Source organism: Pogona vitticeps, chromosome 6, assembly GCF_051106095.1.
Source record: "Pogona vitticeps strain Pit_001003342236 chromosome 6, PviZW2.1, whole genome shotgun sequence".
Lineage (NCBI taxonomy): Eukaryota > Metazoa > Chordata > Lepidosauria > Squamata > Agamidae > Pogona > Pogona vitticeps.
In genome coordinates, this window is record NC_135788.1 from 44,565,921 (window position 1) to 44,586,939 (window position 21,019).

General features: G+C 40.2%; 1 long non-coding RNA gene across 1 annotated transcript in view; it reads left to right on the top strand.

Annotated features, from left to right (window-relative positions):
- The first annotated feature begins 3,302 nt into the window (after positions 1–3,302).
- Positions 3,303–21,019, top strand: part of LOC144583483 (uncharacterized) — a 35,830-nt gene continuing 18,113 nt past the window's right edge. The window contains exon 1 of the long non-coding RNA XR_013537263.1: positions 3,303–4,843. This is a non-coding gene — a long non-coding RNA (uncharacterized LOC144583483). The remainder of the gene's footprint in view (positions 4,844–21,019) is intronic.

Genomic DNA, 21,019 nt, shown 5'->3' on the forward strand with positions numbered 1-21,019 from the left:
ATAATATTATTTTACAGTCAATAGCAAAAATAAGAGAAATACAGATAGAGCAGATTTTTACACTGGTAGGCAAGGAGAATGTGTCACCATATTGGGGTGTGGGGAGGACATTGAGCAAGTATGGACACTGAGAGAATAAAAGGACCCCTTTTCAATCAGATCATCCAGGGGTGGGAGGACCTTAAGCCCTGGGGCTGAATCTAGCCCTTCTCAAGTCCAAACCTGGCCTGTTCAGTTTCTCGGACCATGCCATTTCATCCATGATGTCTTTGTAATTCACTATTTTACAGTAGATAAATTCCAGCTCAAAAAACCCCATTTAAAGTGAAAGGTGCTCAACCTTTTGTCCTCCCACCAGTTTATATCATATTTCTGTTTGCTAAAATTGTCACATTAGTGCAGGAAGGTGAGGGGGAAAAGAGGGGCCTAGGAATCCCCACCTGTGTACGCATGTGTAAAAAGGATCCAGTCTACAGCCATAGTTCTCCACCAGTATGTGTACCATTGGTGGGGAGCAAAAAATGTCAAGCTGAGCAGAGTTATCAGGGCAATAACTAAGAACCCACTTTTCCTCTAAGAACCGCACATGTCATTCTGCAAGTATAAAGTGTCATCTCCTAATGACATATCTGTCAGACTTTACCTATCTGTGATGCTTTGGCATGTTAGCAATAATTCCTTTCCCATATACTTATTGTAAGTTATAAATATAATCGCAGAATATCTGTAAGGACATTAACATTATTTTTTTTAAAAAATTAGGCTTTTGTATTTGAGTGAGACCCAGATTGCTTGATTGATTGGACCTAAGAGATAAGAAGTTGAGAACAGGGTTTATTGACCTTACAATGCTATGATATCCATTTGGCTAGACTAGATTGCTGAAATGGAAGAATGGAGAGGGTGGATGTGTTCTGACAGTGGAATACTTTTGTCCACAAAGTTCACTGAAGAAGTCAGACTTGTACAGATGGAGAAGGTATCTCACACCCAGACAGCAGCAGCCAGGAGGGCACCGTGGTCACCGAGCTGACCAAGTGACTAAGTCAACCACATGTCAGAGCCAGAGGCAACTCAATGGCCACCAACACAACCAGCTGCCTTTGGACTTGTCTGTGGAACCAGAGGCTGCGTCTTGGAATCCTTGTTGCCACAGGTTGGCATCTAGATCCCTGGACTGTCATCCTGAGAGGAGGAAGACGGTTTGCAATGTGTGGAGTGATAAAAAGAAAAGGCAGCATAGAGATACATTGGGGACTTGCAAAACCACTGGCTTATAAATTAAACAAATATTGTCCAAATGTTTTGCACAGCTAGCATTTCTTCGGAAAGCAGATAGAACAGGAAAACTCTCTCTCTCTCTCTCTCTCTCTCTCTCTCTCTCTCTCTCTCTCTCTCTCTGTGTGTGTGTGTGTGTGTGTGTGTGTGTGTGTGTGTGTGTGAGTGAGTGAGTGAGAGAGAGAGAGAATATCCACTATTTCTGCTGCTAGTTGCAAGTTCTTTCCTATTCAGTTGATGTCCGATTTAAGAAAGCAAAATTAAGTATACAAACTGTCTTTCACTCAAGAAAGAGATGGGATGATAAGATGCCTTTGAACTCATTTCTAAGGCCAGCTCTTTGTGCCAAGTGGGGCACCAGATTTGGGGTGTGGTAAAAAGGCAGTGACGAAACTCCAGGAGGCAGTGGAAGACAGGAAGGCATGGCATGTTCTGGTCCATGGGGTTACAAAGAGTCAGACACAACAACTAAACCACAACAAAAAAGGTAGTATGCTGCTAGTTATTTAACAGTACTGGTTGCGTCCTTACTGCTAGGAAGAAGAAGGGATTTTTGGTACAAAAAGAAGGAAATGCAATAGTAGGTCGTATCAAAAGAACTACAGGGTCCACAGCTGGAGCAGCTGCATTGTTGTTGTCATTATCAATGTTGTTGTCTTTGTCACCATCACATCGACCATCATTTCCAGAAGTTTTAATCTTTTTTGAATAGGGACTGGGACTGTGCTTGGCAAAGTTACTTGCTTTCAACTACAACCCCTACAGCACTCTTGCCAAGCATGGCAGCTAGCAGAAGTCTGGGAGTTGCAATTGAAAACAAAAGACTCTTTCCCAAGCTTTGGACTGGGATACACCTCCATTCCTGTGTCCCACAATGTGTGTTACAAAGAGTATAGTGGCACACAAAGATATTTAAAGGCACCAGACACTCACTTCTGCAGATAAATGACCCAGCCATCTATCTTTAACCATGCAACAGAAGGCCTGAGGAGGACTGATTCTATCCAGGGACAAAAGCTTTTGCTCACTTCTTGGCAGAATTTCTGGAGGCACAAATTATATCCTTCTTCATAATTGCAACCATTTCTGAGGCAGAACCCATCACCCATAAATAACAAAGTAAAACCTTAAAAGCTGTGTTACAGAAAACCCCACTTTCATTAAAGCAAGAAAAGCAGATGAAAGTGAGAAAAGGAGTAATTAAAGCTCATATATCAGTATAATGCCCCAGAACATAGTAGACTTGGTTTATACATTAAAAGCCCTGGCAGCAGGAAAAGCTCTTAGTCTGGCATGTAAAGTTGATCAAGCTATGAGGTAGCTGAGCCTCTCTAGAGAAAGTGTTCCAAATGCAGGTTGTTTCTGTTATAGTGAGCATGAGAGAACAATCCTACTTTGAAAAGGATAGTCCTTTATGTATCCATCAATATATCCATCTATCTGTCTATTTTTAATCAACCTTCCTACTTAGAAAAAAGTAGCCACTAAACAATTCAGGGTTGTTGTTGTTGTTGTTGTTTAGTCGTTTAGTCGTGTCTGACTCTTCGTGACCCCATCAAGGTATCTAACAACAATTTAAAACTATTTAAGTGATAAACTCATCTTTATGGAGCATCACCATTAAAATCATCAAAACAGTACAAACAGATAATAAACCCATTTAGAGATAAATGTTCTGACACTCTTCCTAAACAGAGCAAGATAGGGAACTGATTGCAGCTTTGATCAGGCCTTCTGCCGCATTTCCGTGAAGCTGGCTTCACAGGTGATCACATTCTCAAGCAGGTTTTGCTTGAAGATCCCACACATCTAGACAGGTTCATAATGACGGGCAGTCCCTTGGCCAGCCGGGTTCCAGCCATTAAAGAGGTAAAACAAATGTACCTTGAGAATCCGGCTACTGAAGCATTTGGCAGCCAATGCAGGTCATTCACTATTGGAGCAGCAGTTCTCAATATCCATACATCATCAGTTAGCAGCCTGGTGGCTGCATTTCATACCACTTGAACCTTCTGGATGTTGCTCAGGCATAGTGGAGAGCCTCGTGGCGCAGTGGTTAAAACGCTGTACTGCAGCAAAAACTGTGCTCACGACCTGGGGTTCAAATCCCAGGTAGCCGGCTCAAGGTTGACTCAGCCTTCCATCCTTCCGAGGCCGGTAAAATGAGTACCCAGCTTGCTGGGGGGGCAATGTGTAGCCTGTATAATTAAAAATTGTAAACCGCCCAGAGAGTGCTTGTAGCGCTATGGGGCGGTATATAAGTCCAATAAATAAATAAATAAATAAATAAATAAATAAATAAATAAATAAATAAATAAATAAATAAAATAGCTCTTTGTAGAGCACACTGCAGAAGTCTGGACACAATGTACTGTAATTAAGGTGTGGATGGCAGTCCTTGTTTGAAATGCTCTTACAGAGAAGTTCTTTTTAAGCCACTCCAGTCAAAAAACACAGAACCACAAAAACAGGGAGAGTCCCAGGAGCCTTTGAGCTGCCCATCTACAGGTAGCACAATGAGGAGAAACCATCCAGGCACCAAGTGCTCTTGTTACTGTGGTGAGATGCATCTTATTGCTCTGTTAAAGATAGTAGGTATATCTCAATTTACTTCTGTACACCACCTTTTGTCTTCTCATGGGTTGATACATTTCTTTCATTTTAATTACATGTAGGAGATTGCTCAGCCACAGATAAACAGGTAAGTCATTTTAGAGCTTGATCTAAATTATCTAACAGAAACCCATCCCCAGTTTGGACACTGATATGTATTTCTTCAGCTGCGAAGCCCAGAATTAACATTTATTTTGTTTCCTTGTAGGAACCAATGTTGAGCTTATATTTAAAACAACTATAGCCTAAATCTAATTTCTAGTATTAGCTGGGCTCCATCATATAACAGTCTACTTGGGCCTAACAGTTGCACTTAGGCCAGAGTTCTTTACTATATTAATAACTGTACTGTTGGTAAGCCACAAGTGCTAGGGCTGGGTCATCACCCTAGTTCACAGGATGGGTCAAGCTGAAGGTCCATCCGATAAATCAGTTACCTTAGCAACGGGGACCAGGCTGACACATGGTCACCAGGCAGTCCAGGTGGCAGAAAAATTCTGAGGAGTCTTAGCAAGCAGAAATGGGCAACAGGCAGGAGCCAGTTTTATAAATTGTCCTTGGCAAACTGAGATTCCTGAGCACACAGAATTTGTAGTCTCAGTATGCCTCTCCCACACACCCAGCTGTTTCCTATTAGTTATCAAGGAGCAAATGGGCCGCGTGGCTATCAGGGGTTCATTGTCTGAGACTTCATTCACAGAACTGACAATGGCACTCCTTTCTGAAGCTTCTGGGAGGATGCTGTCATTGCATTCCCCTCAGCATTCTGAAATCAGAGAAGAATTTACACCCAGAATCTACCTAAAAATTTTGCACCCTGCTAGCATCCCTTGATGAATTTGTGGCTGGATTTTCGTGGTGGTGCACTAGCAGAAAGAAAAGGCAAGACATCACACTTCCCTGTAAGAATAGTTGGGCTTCTGAGATGCTTCAAGGAACATGATTGTACAAGGTACTTGTAGTGCACATGGCTTTGTCTTGACTGGGAAGGTCAGTTGTTTGTCACCACCTTGTACTGAACGTTGGTGATGCTTCATGATTTTGGCTGTAGATCATGGGCCATATGTTAAACGGCCTTGCCTCAAGACTTCTATCTGTGACATACTGTGTTGACCAATTCCATCTGTAAAGTGGAATTAGAGTGACCCATCTGTCAGAGTGGCTGTGAGGACATTGTAAATTAAAATATCTTAGGTAACCAGTGGTTGCAACATCTATGACTCCTCGCACACAACATTGAACAAACCATATGCTCTTTACCAGATCTTACTCAATTGGAAGCAACACAATTGTGGCTTAGAACTGGATAGCTAAATGGTCTAGGTATGGTTAAGAGTTCAATTCCCCACTCTGTTTCCTTGATAGGGGCTGGACTTGATGATCCATAGGGTCCCTTCCAGTTCTAAGATGATGATGATGATGATTGTTGTTGTTGTTGTTGTTGTTGTTGTTGTTGTTGTTGTTGTTGTTGTTGTTGTTGTTGTTGTTGTTGTTGTTATTATTATTATTATTATTATTATTATTATTATTATTATTATTATTATTATTATTATTATTATTATTAAGCACTTTGAGTTACAGCGGAAGTATGTTAAACTTGTGTTTACATTTCCTTATGAGCTCAACAGGCTTTAAAAGTGGTTCACTTGATCAATTCTGTGCTAAGCTTCTTTCTTCATGCAAGCAGAAGCCCCAATTCTAAACATGCACATTAGTGCCCTTAATCCATAGAAAACCAGATGTATTCCTGCTCCTTTATTGCCCTACTGTGCTGGGAACTCATGTATGTATTCACAGATTTGAATCTGGAGAAAGTGGGAGGTTTTCTATAATTGCAGTCCCTAATTATTTTACTGGTGTGGTCTGGCATTAACTTGCCATGGCTGCAAGATTAGAGATGCTGGTAGGGAGTGCATGTGTGTGTGTGTGTGTGTGTGTGTGTGTGTGTGTGTGTGTGTGTGTGTGTGTGTGTGTGTGTGTGTGTGTGTGTGTGTGTGTGTGTTTTAAATCCACCCAAAGAAAAATAAAACAGAGTAAAGGACAACGAAAAGACAAGTGTTTTGTGCAGAAACAGAAGTGCTTGAAAAATCATAGATTGGTGTTAAATCCTGAATTTTTGTGAGCAGGAGAAGAGCTCAGTTCATCTAACAACAAGAAACATGATATAGCCAATGGGCATTTCACCCTGGTTAAACACCAGATGAATTAAAGGCCTTTGCCAGCAGCTATGCTGAATGTCACTGGGATGTAGTCTGATTGCTTGCTGAGTGCTATGAGTGAAGTATGTCTTCGTTAAGGTCACCCGAGATTCAGAATGGTTCATCTGCAGGGCTTGGCTTGAAAATGCAGGTGCCGGAAGATGTCTCTTTCATCCAGCAAGGGCTGGAATAAACCAGACTGAAAATAGTGTCAAAGTAAACTGAGGGTTTGTTAAAGGGTTGGCAGCTTACAAGGAAGGCTTGCCATTCAGTACACAAAACAGACTTGCAGAAAGAAATAGCAAACATCCTTTGCTCTGCAGAGTGATGGACAGAACCACAGCATGACTGATCCTGGATGAAGTCTAGTCCTTTCCCATAGCTAAGTACTGCTGTTATCTCTCAGCAGTTGATAGGAGGATCATGGGCCTGAAATAGCATAGTACCAGTGTATTCACAGTGTAACATTCCAAAGCTAAGCACATATGATTCCACTGGTTTCAAACAGAAAGTAGGCAGATATTTAATTCTGCCACTGAACTCAATGGGAGATTTAAAAAGCTTTTTGTTTTGGTTTCCTCTGCTGGAAGACAGATTGAATGAATGAATGAATGAATGAATGAATGAATGAATGAATTCAAGAGTTCATCATGTTCATGTGTTGCAGCAAACTTATGACAAATTAAAGACTTATTTGGCACAGGGTTTTATCAACTGCAGTGAATATCTGCTTTCTGCTAAGTCAGACCATTGGCCCACCAGCTCTACTAATGTAAATTCTGACTGGCATCAGCTATCAATGATTTCAGGAAGAATTCTTTACTATGTCTGTAGATGATCTATTCATTCATTCATTCATTCATTCATTCATTCATTCATTCATTCATTTATTTATTTATTTATTTATTTATTTATTTATTTCCCACCCATTTGGTCTGGTCAACCACTCTGGGCGGCTTGCAAAAAGGTATATACAATAAAACATACATCCAAACACATACAATAATAAACAAATATTGAATGAAAGAAAAAATAAAGAGTTAGCTATTGACAGGAGGGAAGGCCTGAATGAATAACCATGTTTTTAGTTGGGTCCTGAAAGTGCCCAGCGAAGGGGCCACGCGAATCACTGGAGGAAGTTTATTCCAGAGGCGAGGAGCCACCGCCGAGAAGGCCCGATTTCGAGTCCTTTCCTTCCAGGCCTCCCTCGGCGTTAGGCTCCTCAGCCTCACCTCCTGGGTGATCCGAGTAGATCTAGGTGGAAGGAGGCGTTCCATCAAGTATCGAGGTCCTAAACCGTTTAGGGCCTTATATGTAAGCATTAATCTAGTCTCTCCCACCTAATTAGTTACCTAGCCTGACCCTGCATAGCTTTCAAAATCAGATGAGATCTAGTGTGTTCAAGGTGGTATCGTTGTATCAAGTATCCAATAGAAGAACAAGGTTTGTATCTGATGGTGATTTGCACCAGTGCATTTAATGGTGATACAATTCTTAGGCAATTAACGGTGAAAGATGTCAGTCGTCTTCCCAATACACCGCGATGTATCTTCTACTGAGGCATGTTAACCTGCTAGCATCAAACCCAGGACACTACAAGAATTCAGTCTCTAAAGAGTATTGAAAGTACAAAGTTGAAGTAATCTCAGAATCTCTTTACTGTCAAGTGACAGAACAAAACCAAAGGTAGCTTGATTAGAAATATTTTTCCATTTCATAGATGGATCTTACTACAATGCAAGCTATCTTAAGTTCAGGCTGTCTCAGGGACCATATCTCCCTGTATGAGCCTGCCCAAGTGTTAAGATCATCAGAAGAGTTCTTTCTCTCAGTCCCACCACCTTCACAGGTGCGTTGGGTAGGGATACAGGATACTTTTTAATATTTGTAGACTTGCTGTTTTGAGCTTTAAATATCATCTTTAAATTATATAAGCAGTGCTGGGTCCTTTTTAAGGAGAAAGGCAAAGTAAAAAAAAAATTAAATTAAAATATTTAGCCTTAGTGATGAGCTAAATCAAGGAGATAGCCCCAAATGAGTACAGACAAAAGGTTCTTGATGGCAGATTAATTTAGAATGATGAAGAGCATGTACACAGATAGCATGTGATTAGGCAGAATTCATATTATATTTAAATTCATATATTTTTAAACTAATAAATTAATTTATCAGAATAAATTACTCTGTAGATTTAGTGCAGGCTAAATGGTGACTATTACCTCTTGGACAGGCATCAGATTAGAGAATAATGATAGATAGCAATTACAGTTCAGGTGTTTTTGTATTGTAACTGCAATATCCAGGAAGATCTATTACTAACACTTCTTTATATTAATTTAACTCCATTTATTTATTTATTTATTATTTATTCAATTTATATGCCGCCCATTTGATAACTTTAGGTGTAAACATCCATAATGGATGTTGCATTTAGTTAGTTGTGTATGCTGATAAAGTGTTAATGAAAAGAGTTACAGACTCAAATTCTGGACAGAATCAATTTTAGGTCTTCACTTATAAACAGAGGAAAACTGAAAAGACTTTGGTGCAGAAGTGTTCGCTCATATTCAGACTCATATATAGATGCATTGAAGGGGAAAATGATTCTCAAACAGTGAGATTAAATTTCAGATAATATGTGTTTCCTTTTCACTGGATACACAATGGCCCTCCATCCAACTCTTTTGAACTCTGTCCATGGTGCTGGTGTTTTCTGTACCATCTCATTTGTGTTTCCAATAGCTATATGTAGCACAGTCCAGCACATCTTAGAGGTCACTGGATTTGGAAAGGTTGCTTTATATGCTCAGCCGTGGTTTTCTACTGCTGATATCCACAGCCCTGGGTAATAGCTTCTCCAGAAGCTATTGACTTCAAACATGATAAAAGTCAGAGCCTACTGCTGAGCAGTCCCACATCCAGTTAGGGCTGTCACATGGGAGAAATATTAAGCAGAAACTATAGGTTAAGCAGCTCTGTGTTTTCACTTTCAGGGCAACTTTGCACAAGCAAACAGCATCCATACTATCCCTGCCAAGCTACCCCTGGTAAAGGGCGTTCAAAGAGTAGTGCAGTGTATTACTACACAGTCTTTCCTAGATCTGCAGCTATAGCAGGTGTTTATCAGTGGAACATAGGATATGTATTTTTCTCCTCTGATATGGATTTTGTCTTGAGGGTTCATGTGATGGTCTCATATGCAAACCTACTCCAAGTAGGCTGGTTATGAAAAATACCAAATGCGCCTCATTTCTTTTTCAACTGAAGGACAACAGGATGTGCTGCCATTTGCTGCCAGCTGTAAGTATGGATCTGAGTGACTAAGTCAAGTCTCCATGGCTGTGAACATTTTGTTCCAAATGTTTTGCCTTGATCCATAGCACCACAGCAAAGCACTGTCAATGAACCCGTCTTTACACACACACATGGACAGAGAGAGGGAAAGAGAGAGAGGTTTCCTTGACTTTGTAAGTGTGAAGGAAAGCTACCAACCTACCACTTCACATAAATGTCACATTAAACCCTATTGCTGTCAGGCCTAATTGAAATTTACAGGCCCAATAGTCCTTGTATTAACTGAAGACCTGTCAGACTCCATTATTTCCACTGGACTCTGACAGTTTTGTCTTAATGTTATAGTGTCAGTCTGTTTTCCCTAGATGGCAGGAAAATAACATAACATCTGCATTTTTTCTGCCATGGAATTGGTATGACTGCTATGGTCAATAAGCTACTGCTGTCCAGCCTGAGAAGAAATGATCACTTTTGTGAGGAGATGAAAACAATAAGCAAGCTTGATTCAACACAAATTGCTCTGCAGGTAGAAATGGAGGTGTAGTCTCTCTCTAACCCAGCAGCAGGCAACATCATAAGGTCCAGAGAGCACAATGTTCACCTTCTTCTAGACCTTGGGGAATGGGTTCTTTTTTTTTTTTTAAAGAAGCTATTCTGGACCGTAAGAAGTCTCCCTGGCCTTTAAATGATCAGTCATATCAACCAGATGCTCCTGGGGACATGATTGGCCATTTTTATGTTGATTTTTTTTCCATTGTGAGAGGCACTATGGGATTGCAAAGGGCCATGCCATGGAAAACATTTTGTCTGTTTTTGCTTTAAGCTCTAGCTTAGCCAAAGGTTTGTACTGACAGAAGTTTCCTGTTGGTGTAATTTTATTGATTTATATAGTGTGGTTATATATTTGTGGAAACACCACAACATTTCTGAGAAGACCATAAGACCTCACACACTCATATCTGTGCCCAGATTTTACTCTTCCCTTGCTTCCTCAACTATGTAGCATGATGTTACCAGGTGAATTCCGGCTGCTTCTGTTGTTTGCTAGCAGAGTTGTACAGACATTTAGATAGCTTGTATACCTTTTTCTTTAGAGGAGCAAATAGTGTTTAGGAGTTTGCTTCCCTTGTCTTAGAGAGCAGCTGTCTAGGAGGTTCTGATCATTCCTGTGGGATTCCAGATCAAATACTTCCTTTTTTATCTTTTTATCTTTGCTATAAACAACACCAACAAGACACTTTAGTAGCTTTTTGGAAACAGCACTATCCAATGGCCAAAATTCTATTGCTTAGCTTACTAAATTGCACTAGACTTGGCCCTTTGAATCAATGGAGATATGGTGCATCAGGTCTTCCATAGGTTCCACTGATTCAAATGAGCAACTTACTATATTAAAAGTAGGCCCATTGTATTGGTGAAAGTTATGAAGAAGTTGACTCACAAAATCCCCACTGATTTAATAGGCCAACTTTGGTGTGATTTACTATGCTGAGCAAGAGGATTTTGACCAATATACCACAACAGTTCAGTACATATGACTGCATTTTATTTTATTTTATTTGCTTTGAAACCTTTAGGAATTATATTCTCCTGTTTGCATTTGATTAGAAATATTATATATACTTGGGTCTGGTTATGTTTCTTTGTGACGGATTTCTGCTTGGCTAAATATGACACCTTCTGTTGCAGAAATTTCTGGGGTAGGTGGAGGGCAGCCATATTACTCTGTTGCAGCAAGAACAAGTCTTGTGGCATCTTAATGTTGAGAAAGTTTTATTTGCAATATGCTTTCATGGACTGTACCACTTCTTTGGATGCATCTTCCCATATTTCTATCTTTAAAGTGCCATCAGATTGTTTTTTGTTTTTGCTGCAGCAGGCAAGCATAGCCAACCCCCTGGAAAGATCATTTATAGTGTCAGAAAGCTAAGATCCCCTCACAGCAGTTGTACTGTTGACATTTTGCTCTTACCAGGTTGGCTAATGAGTTGGACCACTGCAAGAGTTTCGCCTGTGTACTTTTTCAAGGGACATTTTGCCACAGCTGCCAGTAAAGTAGATTAGATTCTTTTGTTTTGCACAACTTTGTTCTGTACTAAATCACAAATATGGGTGCTTTTGTTTGAGGGAACTGAACAATCATTGTCACCACCAGTTCTGAAACAATGGCACCTACCATGTGAAAGAGGTTCAAGAAACATTGACTAGATCAGTGGTTCTTAACCTTTGTTACTCGGATGCTTTTGAACTGCAACTCCCAGAAACCCCAGTCAGGACAGCTGGTGGTGAAGGCTTCTGGGAGTTGCAGTCCAAAACTCCTGAGTAACCCAAGGTTAAGAACCAGTGGACTAGATGAAGTCCATCTACAGAACTTTCAGCCATCAGCATAGGGACCTTTGTTGGGTTTAAAGTGCACACACAATCATCATTGAACTCAAGAAATAAAAGAGTCCTGACTGGCAACCAAGGGAGGAGAAAGCATACCCTAGAAGGGTGTTCAAAGGTGCTCACTGACAGAAGCAACCTCAGTTGTCTCACAAGGCACTGAGTTGGGAAAGAAGAGACAAGAGTTCAAGCTCTACCAGGAGAAAGAAATTAGCATAGCTTCACTAGTCTTTTGCATACTTCCAGATGGTCACAACACTGCATTTCATTTTTATATAGTCTTCCTGTCACTGAGCCTAAACTGAGATAATCAGTAAACACTGTTTATCACACAATCTCAGAGACACAGAATGTAGTGCCATACATGAACTTTAATAGATAAAGAAGACACTGTAACTTAAACAGGAAATGTTATAGTTGGGACAGTTATGATTCCATCACGAAAGTGTCCAGTCCTGTGTATTTTGAAACCAAACAAGAATTAAAATAATTTGCTAAACTGTCCCTGGAAACAGACTGCATTGATCCCAATGTCCCGTGTAAAACTGCAACTGCTTTCTGGAAAAAAGGTAAAATGTCAGATATTGGGTAAGAATACACTTTAAAGTATTTTTATTATTTTTTTTATTATTTATTTATTTATTTGGTTTATATCCCGCCCATCTGGTATATCATACCACTCTGGGTATGCTAACTTTCACTCCAATGCACTTTTACAATTATACCCTGCAATAACAGGGAAAACTGTGGCATTTGGAGATGCACAAATGAAAAAAGCTGTAGTGCTTGCTGTAGTGTGGAAAGTATATTGCAGTTTGGCAAGCATCAAGCTGCGGAAAAGGAATGAATGGTTTGTGCTAGGTTCTCGACTAGAAGTGCTAGGGATGAAGTGAAATCAATGGGATCTCTTTCCAAGGGAATGCATGTTAAGACAGAGGTGCTGACATTGCACCTTTACGTATCACTTTAGCCATTTAGCTACCTTTGGAGTCTTTGGTACATTTATTTCTTCATCACACCTTCACATTCTCAGTTTTTCACTCACCGTAGTGCCCTTTCTTGCTTCTTTACCTACACAGATGTTCTCTGACACTTGTTTCAGATTTTACACCTGATACTGTTTGTAGTTTTCCTTCAGCAGTTAACCTGATGTGTGACCTCAGCTTTCCAACCTCAACTTCCTATGAATTTATAATGGGTTCACAAATATATTACAATTTCAGAGCAGTGGTAGTATCATGTGTCATAAGTATTTTTCCTACACATCTTCTGCCAACACAGCAGCAACATTAGCCATGTACAGTATTTAGATTAAAATGGCAAAATCTTGATGTTTTAAAAGTGGTGAGGAGATTTGATGCATTTTCTTTCTTTTCCTATCAGGCAAAAAAGAAGACAGCGATGATGACGCTAAAAACATTCTGGCACTTTAAAACTAACTGCTATATTTTAATGTGAGCTTTTGTGGACACGTCCACTTCCTCAGACCACAAAAAATTTCACATTAAAATATAGCAGTTAGTCTTTAAGGCACTACAGTGTTTTTGTTTTCTTTCTTTTCCTGTGTTAGCCAGGTAAATACACAAATATAACTGGTGATGGGTTCAGAAGACCCATCACTGCTTTCACATAGTGGAACTTTCCTTTCCTTGCTGTGTGTGTGCATGTGCATGTGTGGACACATACAATAAATAAGAAAGAAAGAAAGAAAGAAAGAAAGAAAGAAAGAAAGAAAGAAAGAAAGAAAGAAAGAAAGAAAGAAAGAAAGAAAGAAAGAAAGAAAGAAAAAGATAGTTAGTTAGTTAGTTAGTTAGTTAGTTAGTTAGTTAGTTAGTTAGTTAGTTAGTTAGTTAGTTAGTTAGTTAGTTAGTTAGTTAGTTAGTTAGTTAGTTAGTTCAACACAACTGATGCACCAAGAAGGTCTTATTTGGAAGGCCCCACCTGTGATAATCTGTGTGGATAGGAAAGGACACAAGAACTGTCTTGTGTTTCCTTCAGAAACACAAAATGATCTGTGTTTCTGAAGGAAAATTATGTGGGGAAAATGCTTGGTTGTAAAATGACAAACAAAAGCATAAGACTTCAGAGAAATACTGTATATATTTAACATCAGAACAGAAACAGTTGGAGAACTTACACCAATCAGATCTACATTTTCGACCTAGTCCCCTCCATACACAGAGACTCCTTCTTAAGGCTATTAATAAATCTTGTTGCATTCTGCTATAGCTCCTCTTCTTAGTTATCCACTTTGTTCTCCATTTGTTCTCCATTCCAGCAGGGCTATAGTTCAGCCTTTCTTGTTCTTGTTTTTTTAACAAAGTTTTGACTAGGGCATCAGCCCTTACTTTCAACCAAGGCTCTTAATTCTTAGAGAGAGAAAAATACTTTCCACATTAACCTAGTGTGGCGAGTGGAAAGCAATTTAAATAACTTTCTTTTTAATAAAGTTTTTGTGGTGTTGAACTTCCTTGACTTATTATATATATGCCACAGTCTTTGAAAACGTACTAATTTTAAGAACTATACAGGACCTGAGTCATTTTTAAACAACTTGCATAATGCTGTATTAATTATTTTGTTGTCTTTCATTTTGATAGTCTTTGTGGTGGATATGTGGGCTAAATAAAAGCAGACACACATGTAAATCTCTCAAAAACAAAGATGTCTGTGCTAGCCCATGGTGAAAGATTCAAAACTACCACTAACATCATTCCTGAGAGAGTAGACCCCAGAGCAGTAGAGGTGACCCCTTGCCCTGCAGCTTGGTCCCTAGTCATTTCTACTCTTTTTTTTTTCAGACATAACCAATGAAAACTGCAAAATTTGCAAATTTTTGAATTCTACATAAGTTTTCATCAGCCTAGGTGATATGAAGACAGAGGATGAAGAAGAAAATTTTGAGGTCTAAAAATCAGGCCAGATGTTGTCATCTTGAAGCCTACAATTTAAACCCAGCCTCAGCATGGAAAAGTGCAGATTTATTTAGTGGCAGGCATATCAGGTATTAAATCAGGCCTAGCAGTGCGTTGTGGAACAGGTGCATAATGACTGCATTCACACACAGGATGCCTACAATGCTGATTTTCATTTAATATTGATAAAACTCACAAGCTTCTGAGGCAGCATAAAGCAGAAATGACCAACTTCCAGAGGCCCAGTAGATGCAGAGACTCATACATCTTGACCTTGGAGAGTTGTACCTCCCAAAGTCTTCACTTTGCCATTTTGTAAGACATATTTCATTTAAAAAACAAAAAGGAGGCAGGACCTGGCATAATTGGCCCTGAGCCCTCCAAAGATCATTAGGGGCTGGATGAGTATCTTTTTTTACCATGGGTGTGAGGGGGTTCCAGTTGGACCAGGATGTGCATATAAGAGGTCTACAGACTGCATTTAGCCCACTTCAGCATAGCGAGTTTAAATCTTGCACAGTGATTTTTTTTCTTTTTTGGTCATAGTATGAAGGATTAAAGTTGCAATCCTATATTTACTTTCCTGGGAGTAGGCAGGTCAGGTAAACAACTGTAATTTAAATATGGCAGTGACAAAAAGCAATCCTTGAAGTCCCCTAGAATCATTCCAAGACATTTTGTTGTCCGAGATAGAGTAGAATGATGTACCCACTCACTTAAGTTAAGGTGCATAACAAGTAAATCCAACTAAATTATTTTGGCACCTGTGGTAGAAAATCCCATATACTCGTTTCCCTACTCTAGGCACTACAAATAATAGTAATCATAATGTGGCTGTCAAGTCATTTTTTATTTATTGTGACACTTTTCAAGGTTTTCCTGGTAGAGAAAACTCAGAAGTGGCTTACCATTCCCTTCTTTTTGGGGCACTTCAAGGCTGGCTCTACTTGCAGGAAGCACAGTGGGGAATCAAACACCCAGCCTCTGGCTCCACAGCAAGATATCTAAACCACTGAGCTATTCACCATACTAATAAAATGAGTAACCAGCAATCTATTTTTCATGACACCTAAAAAGCTGAAGTTGGCCTCTTGTTATTGAAATAAGAGGACAGGCTCTCATGTCCTGATATATAGCCAGTAACCCTGTAGGAGCTAAGATACCTTTCTATACAATGGACATAAACACTATCAAGGTGTGGCCATTTCCTGCTTCCCTACCTGTGGCTTACAGACATAAGCAGGACAAAATCAAGCCAGACCCAGCCTCCTTCCATGCCTCATACTAGATACTTGCCTTCCTGAAGTTGAAATCACCCAGTTGCCTCTTTTATTGACATTTTCCCTATTCATTTTAGATGACAGCTTTCAGTAAACAGGATACACTGCCTCAGTGAGGCATTAGTTTTAGCAATGTGTCAATACGAGGGCCAGTAACATCTTTATGCCCAGCAGATATACAACAGGGAATTGTTTAAACCTCACACTTCTCTTGAGAAGCCTTTTCATTCTGTGTGCCCCAAGACTATCCAACCATCACAGCCGCCACCACCTTTCTTTGCCGAACTGTCCCGGCATGGTTACAATACTTTTATGCTGATGTGCAGGAGGCTCTGGGGTGACCGTTGAGTGCACTCAGATTTTACAAACTGTCATATGGCGAGATAGTGGTGGGTTTTGATGCTGTCACCTATTCAGTCAGCCCAGATGAACTAGAATCACCATTTCAGCTATCGCATAGCTTGAGGCGAGAACATGTCACCCTCTTTATTTCCAGCTCAGAGCAAGCTGCTTAGGCAGATGCTAACTGTGGTCCTCCCTGCCATGTTCTGTAGATTGGCCTTTGTCTGGGTTAATTGAGCCCCCACTCCATTTAATAGGTTGTTGAAGCCTTATTGAAACAGAGCTAGTGCCGCAGGTTAAATACATTGCCGTGCTCTTGTTAATCCCCTCATTAACGGAGCTGTAAAGCTTGTTGAGAGCTGTGAGTTTGCATATATTAATCAAGAGTTCTTCACTCAAGAGCTATCAATAAAATGACAAAGCCAGTTTGCAAATACTGAAATCAACAGTGACACAAAGCTAGATACCGTAAAAGAAATAAACAGCTTCATAACAGATAAATCTTATTTTCACACTTGGAGGGTAAAAGGAAAGATAACTACAGATGATGATGATGATGACGATGATGATTGGCTGAAGATAATGGCATAGATTTTTTAAAAGGATTAGTTTGGGTAGAATGAAAAACGGTATCAGAGGAGAAATGTATCATTTCTTTCTCAATGGGTACTCATCAATAAGCCATTAAGATAGAGTCACAACTTAAAAGAGCCACCAAAAGTAAATAAAATGTATAGCCTGCATAGTTAAATTGTAAACTGCCCAGGGTAGGAGTGTGGGGTGTGGGGGCACTTTCCTAGGCATGGCTGAGACAGGTCCTGGTTTGGTGCCACTTTGGACAACTCTGGTGGATCAGAACATCCGCTTTGATCCAATTTTGCTCCAGGGGCCATTTGGGGTATCTTATATTCCCCTTCACACAGAAATGTGACAGTATAGAATAAACAGAAGTGAAGGGAAACCATATCTAGTTTCCTGAAAATACTCTTCCCTCCTCTAAAATTAAGATGTTTTAAGAACAGAATTTTCATTACAATGCCTCCCAGAGGCAGCAAAACAAGAGCATTCTACTTCAGAATAATTTTACTGATAGATCAAAGCCTATGCTTGGACCGAAATGTGATGCATGTTTTAACATAAGTGTGATGAGTCCTATGTGACAAATCATTTCTTGTTGTTGTTTAGCCATTAAGTCGTGTCCGACTCTTCGTGACCCCATGGACCAGAGCACGCCAGGCCCTCCTGTCTTCCACTGCCTCCTGGAGTTGGGTCAAATTCACGTTGGTAGCTCCGATGACACTATCCAACCATCTCATCCTCTGTTGAACCCTTCTCCTCTTGACTTCACACTTTCCCAACATCAGGGTCTTTTTCAGGGAGTCTTCTTTTCTCATCAGATGGCCAAAGTATTGGAGCCTTCAGGATCTGTACTTCCAATGAGCACTCAGGGTTGATTTCCTTCAAAATAGATAGGTTTCTTCTCTTTGCAGTCCAGGGGACTCCCAAGAGCCTCCTCCAGCACCACAATTTAAAAGCATCAATTCTTCAGTGGCCAGCCTTCTTTATAGTCCAGCTCTCACTTCCATACATCACTACTGGAAAAACCATAGCTTTGACCATGTGGACATTTGTTGGCAAGGTGATGTCTCTGCTTTTTAAGATGCTGTCAAGGTTTATCATCGCTTTCCTCCCAAGAAGCAGGCATCTTTTAATTTCATGGCTGCTGTCACCATCTGCAGTGATCATGGAGCCCAAGAAAGTAAAATCTGTCACTGCCTCCATATCTTCCCCTTCTATTTGCCAAGAGGTGATGGCTTCAGACCATTTTTGCGCTCTCATCTTTCACCCTCATTAAGAGGTTCCTTAATTCCTCCTCACGTTCTGCCATCAAAGTGGTATCATCTGCATATCGGAGGTTGTTGATATTTCTTCCAGCAATCTTAATTCCGGTTTGGGATTCATCCAGTCCGGCCTTTCGCATGATGTATTGTGCATATAAGTTAAAGAAGCAGGGGGACAATATACAGCCTTGCTGTACTCCTTTCCCAATTTTGAACCAATCAGTTGTTCCATATCCAGTTCTAACTGTTGCTTCCTGGCCCATATATAGGTTTCTCAGGAGAGAGACAAGGTGGTCAGGCACTCCCATTTCTTTAAGAACTTGCCATAGTTTGTTGTGGTCCATATAGTCAAAGGCTTTTGCATAGCCAATGAAGCAGAAATAGATGTTTTTCTGCAACTCTCTGGCTTTCTCTATAATCCAGCGCATGTTAGCAATTTGGCCTCTAGTTCCTCTGCCTCTTCAAAATCCAACTTCTACTTCTGGGAGCTCGCAGTCCACATACTGCTGAAGCCTACCTTGGAGGATTTTGAGCATAACCTTGCTAGCGTGTGAAATGAGTGCAAATGTATGGTAGTTGGAGCATTCTTTGGCACAGTCCTTCTTTGGGATTGGGATGTAGACTGATCTTTTCCAATCCTCTGGCCACTGCTGAGTTTTTCAAACTTGCTGGCATATTGAATGTAGTACCTTAACAGCATCATCTTTTAAGATTTTAAATAGTTCCACTGGAATGCCATCACCTCCACTGGCCTTGTTGTTAGCCATGCTTTCTAAGGCCCACTTGACTTCACTCTCCAGGATGTCTGGCTCAAAGTCAGCAACCACACTATCTGGGTTGTCTGGGACATCCAGATCTTTCTGTTATAATTCCTCTGTGTATTCTTGCCACCTCTTCTTGATGTCTTCTGCTTCTGTGAGTTTCCCTACAATTTTTGTTCTTTATCATGTCCTTCTTTTCACAAAATCTTCCTTTAATATCTCCAATATTCTTGAACAGATCTCTGGTTTTCTCCTTTTTTATTATTTTCCTCTATTCCTTTGCACTGTTTGTTTAAGAAGGCCCTCTTGTCTCTCCTTGCTATTCTTTGGAAGTCTGCATTCCATTTTCTGTAACTTTCCCTATCTCCCTTGCATTTTTTTCCCCTTCTGTTCTCTGCTATTTGCAAGGCCTCGTTGGACAGCCACTTTGCTTTCTTGCATTTCCTTTTCTTTGGGATTGTTTTTGTTGCTGTCTCCTGTACAATGTTATGAGCCTCCATCCATAGTTTAAATTCAAATTCAATAACCTTTTATTGGCATAGGAAAATTAAAACACATAGATAAAAAATTAATAAAAAAATAAATAGAGATAGGCATAATAGTTACACTGTTAAAAATGTAACAAAAAACACGACAGGGGATACTTGGGAATAGTCTGGTTAATTTTTAGAGACTTGGGAGAAAAGAACCTTTGCAAGAAACTCAGCTACTAAGGCTGTTGTTTCTTGTGAGTAGTCACAAAGGAGGAAACCTATGAGAAGCTAGGGAGGGCCGTAAAAGTCTGAAATGATTGGGCTTAAGATACAAGCATGAATATCTTTGAACTCAGGACAGAAACAGAGAATGTGTGTGACTGAGTCGGGCTGTAAACCATAGTTCTTCAAGCAATCTCTTCACCAAATCTAGTTCCTTAAATCTGTTCTGCACTTCCACTGTGTATTCATAAGCGATTTGGTTTAGATTATACCTGACTAGCCCAGTGGTTATTCCTACTTTCTTCAGTTTAAGCTTGAGTTTTGCTATAAGAAACTGATGATCAGAGCCACAATCAGCTCCAGGTTTTGTTTTTGCTGACTGTATAGAACTTCTCAATCTTTGGCTGCAGAGAACATAATGAATCTGATTTTGGTATTGCCCATCTGGTGATGTCCACGTGTAGAGTCACCTCTTGTGTTGTTGGAAAAGAGTGTTTGTGATGACCAGCTTGTTCTCTTGACAAAACTCCATCAGCCTTTGCCCTGCTTTGTTTTGAATTCCAAGGCCAATCTTACCTGTTGTTCCTTTTATCTCTTGACTCCCTACTTTAGCATTCCGATCCCCTATAATGACAAGAACATCTTTCTTTGGTGTCACTTCTAGAAAGTGTTGTAAATCTTCATAGAATTGGTCAATTTCAGCCACTTCAGCATCAGTGGTTGGTGCATAAACCTGGATTACTGTGATGTTGAAAGTTCTGCCTTGAATTTGTATTGAAATCATTCTATCATTTTTGAGATTGTATCCCAGTACAGCTTTTCCCACTCTTTTGTTGATTATGAGGGCTACTCCATTTCTTCTACAGGATTCTTGCCCACAACAGTAGATATGATAATCGTCTGAATTGAATTCATCCATTCCCATCCATTTTAGTTCACTGACGCCCAAAATGTCAGTGTTCATTCTTGCCATCTCCTGTTTGACCACATCCAGCTTACCAAGGTTCATAGATCCAGGTTCCTATGCAGTATTTTTCTTTGCAGCCTCAGACTTTCCTTTCCATCTTTTCGGCTTGGCCCAACCACTTCATTAGCTCTGGAATTACTTGTACCTGTCCTCCGCTGTTCCTCAGTAGCATGTTGGATGCCTTCCGACCTCAGGGGATCATCTTCCAGTGTTATATCTTTTAGTCTTTTTCTTTCTATCCATGGAGTTTTCTTGGCAAAGATACTGGAGTGGCTTGCCAGTTTGTGCTCCAGGTGGATGGCGTTAGTCAGAACTCTCCACTATGACCTGTCCATCTTGGGCGTCCCTGCATGGCATAGCCCATAGCTTCTCTGAATTACTCAAGCTCCTTCGCCATGACAAGGCAGCAATCCATGAAGGGGACAAATCATAGTGAGTAAGAGGAAAAAG